Below are 3359 nucleotides of genomic sequence, written 5' to 3'. Positions count from 1 at the left end.
TTTTCCTTTAGGTGAGACCTGATGTGTCTGGAGAGGCAAAGGCATTGTCTGACGAAGTGTCAGGACAAGGCCAACTTTGACCACGAGGATGTGCATGGAGGAGCAAGTGAAAACACCAACAAGAGCATTTGGGTTTTACTCTAACTCAGGTGGTGACTGTCTTCTCCCCATTGGTGGGGCCAGACATCAGGGTCCTATTCTGAAAAGAATTGGTGTGTAGAAAATGGAGGAAGGACGGGTGGGGGTGGGAGGGAGAGGTGAGGGTGGGGGTGGGGGTGAGGGTGAGGGTGGGGGTACTGCTCAAGGAGGAGGGATTCACAGCTCCAGGCATCAAATTCTGGGGATGCAGCAGTGGGCCTTTGATAAACAAAGGTTTTATCAGGTTGGGGATGGGGCAAAACATTTGCCTAAAAGTCCTAGAAGGTGGGGAGATAAAACGGTTCTAATTCCTTGTTCTAAGCACAGGCGTTATGGTATCTGATAAAAAAGATTCACATTTAGTATTTCTTACAAGTTGATCCTGGAGACATTCCTAGGGCAGGGCCTGATAGGTTGTCAGTATCATACAGGTGACTGGGTATGTTTTCATCCCAGCAGGTGAGATAGAGAATCAGATGGGACCCTTAGATGATCTCACTTTTGTGTCCTGTAGGACCTCAGATCTCAGCTGAAGAGTTGATTCAATTAGAAAAGGACCATGATGGGAAGACATACAGAGATGACCAGCCACACTAGTGGAAGCCCATGAACTGTAGACTAGTGGCTGTGGAGCCTCCATGGGACCATACTAGGCCCTCTGGATACGGAAGATGGTTGTTTGGCTTAAACAGGTAGGGGGATTGGGATCCGTCCCTGGTACATGGGTAGGCTATTGGGAACTCAGTGCCTGCAGTGTGACACCTTGCACCTTGCGTAGCCTTGGTGCAGTGGGGAGGGGCTTGGACCTGCCTAGGCTCAATGTGCCGGGCTCTGCTGACTCCCCACGGGAGACCTTGATTTGGGGGATGTGGGGATGTGGGGTGGCTTGGGAGGAGGGCTGGGGGGTGGGAGGAGGGAGGAGGTGGGATCTGTGGGTGGTATGTAGAGTGAGTAGAAAATTTCTTAATAAAGAAAAACGAAAATAAAAGGAATAGGATTCTGAGAGATAACAATAAAATATAACAAAATAAAACATAAATCAGAATAAAAAGTAAAAAAAATAAAAAAAGAAAGAAAAGAAAAGGACCTGTCATACAAACATGAAGACTTAAGTAGACTCCCTCAGAACCCATGTAAAAGCAAGTCCAGGCAATTCCAGCTTCAGAGAGACAGAGGGAGGGGGAGAGAAAAGGAGAGGGGGAGACAGAGGGAGAGGGAGAGAGAGAGAGATCCCCAGGATTTTCTGGCCAGCTGTTGGAGCAGGTTCAGTGAGAGATCTTGTCTGAAAATATAAGATAGGAAAGCAATTGGGGAAATGCTAGATGTGGATTTCTGGCCTCTCTGTATATGTGCACCCCCTTTCATGTGTGTATACACAAGCACACCCATGTAAAGGATTCATCTTCAAAGCTGAAGAAATCCAGGCATGGCACATCAGTTCCTGTAAGCCCAGAACTCCAGAGACTGAGGCTGGAGGATTGCTGCAAATCCAGTGCTAGACTGGCTTACAGAGGGAGACCCTGTTCCTAAACAAACATCAAAAAACAACCCCAAATCCCCCAAACCTGAAGAACTTTTACTTTGCAGAAAAGGAAACAGATCTGGTGAAGGTCATGAATGTATCCAGCGTTGCTGCCTGGCCTGGGATTGGAACCCTCCTGGCTCTTTTTTCTGTACCTTGTACGCCTCATTTCTGCATGCCAGCTAGCCTAGTTGCTGCTAAGGAAGGCAGGATTTCTGTAAAGGATTTCATAATAAACTCCAAAACTGGGAATGTGCAAAATGAGACCCCAGATGTTCCCAAATTGCCTCTGTACACACCAGAGGATACCTAGAGGAGCCTTGATTCTCTAGGATCAATGTGATTTCCTTAGGGTAGGTGTCATTAGGTATTTGACAAGGTGACAAGAGCTTTGGATTTCAAATGACAAAGGACAGCATGTCTCAGACTCTGTCCTCTGCTCTGGCAGGCCTGCCCAACAAGGTTTGTACCTATCAAGTGCATATATGGCAGGACTGCCCATCTGTGTGTGTACCTATCAAGTGCATATATGTCAGGACTGCCCATCCATGTGTGTACCTATCAAGTACATGGCAGGCTTGTCCATCCGTGTGTGTACCTATCAAGTACATATATGGCAGGACTGCCCATCCATGTGTGTACCTATCAAGTACATGGCAGGCTTGTCTATCCGTGTGTGTACCTATCAAGTGCATGGCAGGCTTGTTCATCCGTGTGTGTATTTATCAAGTGCATGGCAGGCTTGTTCATCCGTGTGTGTACCTATCAAGTGCATATATGGCAGGACTGCCCATCCATGTGTGTACCTATCAAGTGCATGGCAGGCTTGTCCATCCATGTATGCACCTATCAAGTGCTTTTGTTTTTGTGTTTGTTCTCTTGCAGAGAAGTCGGGATTCTGGAGGGGAAGGCACGGGAATTCAGAGAAGCCTCAGAAGTCAGTCAAAACACAGAAGGCAGAACTCATCTGTTTAAATGGTTAATGGCTCATTTGACAGTTCTCCCAGTGTGGGACAGTCTGACCTTTCATTTTGGAGACTATATAATTATTAAGATTTTTCTCCCAGGCAGCAACAATCACCTCTTGTTCCATTAAATTAAATTAAAATTTTTTGTGTACTGAGCACAGGTCATTATCGAATCACAGAGGTGCTGAGGCGGACAGATCCTGATGTTAAGGCTTTCCCATTAAAGGGGTGTCTGTCTCATCAGACCTGGGGTATCAGGCAAACATCAGATTTTGAAGGCTGGTTCTTCTTAAAATGCAAACTAGTTTTTCTTTCTAAACTGGTTTAGACTTTCAATTTATTCATTTTATTTGAGATAAGGTCTAATTATGTTGGCCTGGGCTGGCTTGTAACTTACTATGTAGACCAGGCTGGCCTAAAGCAGAGATTCATCTTGTGCTGGGATTAAAGGTGGTGTGTATCACCATGCCTGGCAATTTGTTTGTTAATTGTTGATAGGATGGTTTAGAAAGACATTTCTATATTTATTTAGTTTCGTGTTTGGATATTTTGCCTACATGTATGTCAGTACACCACGTGCATGCCTGGTGCCCTTGGAAGGTAGAAGAGGGTGTTTGCTCCCTTGGAACTGGAATTCTGGATGGTTGTGAGCTACCATGTGGGTGCTGGGAAATGAAGCCACATCCTCTGCAAGAGCAACAAGTGCTCTTAACCGTTGAGCCCTCTCTCCA

At 46.0% G+C, this 3359-nt stretch overlaps 1 long non-coding RNA gene across 1 annotated transcript; it reads left to right on the top strand.

Annotated features, from left to right (window-relative positions):
• The first annotated feature begins 657 nt into the window (after window positions 1-657).
• LOC131908760 (uncharacterized) lies at window positions 658-2783 on the top strand. The gene is made up of 2 exons (XR_009378660.1): window positions 658-830; window positions 2546-2783. It is a non-coding gene; the product is annotated as an uncharacterized LOC131908760 (long non-coding RNA).
• The last annotated feature ends 576 nt before the right edge of the window (window positions 2784-3359 follow it).

The sequence above is a fragment of the Peromyscus eremicus genome, chromosome 4, assembly GCF_949786415.1.
Source record: "Peromyscus eremicus chromosome 4, PerEre_H2_v1, whole genome shotgun sequence".
NCBI lineage: Eukaryota > Metazoa > Chordata > Mammalia > Rodentia > Cricetidae > Peromyscus > Peromyscus eremicus.
This window is presented reverse-complemented; position numbering and strand designations above follow the sequence as displayed.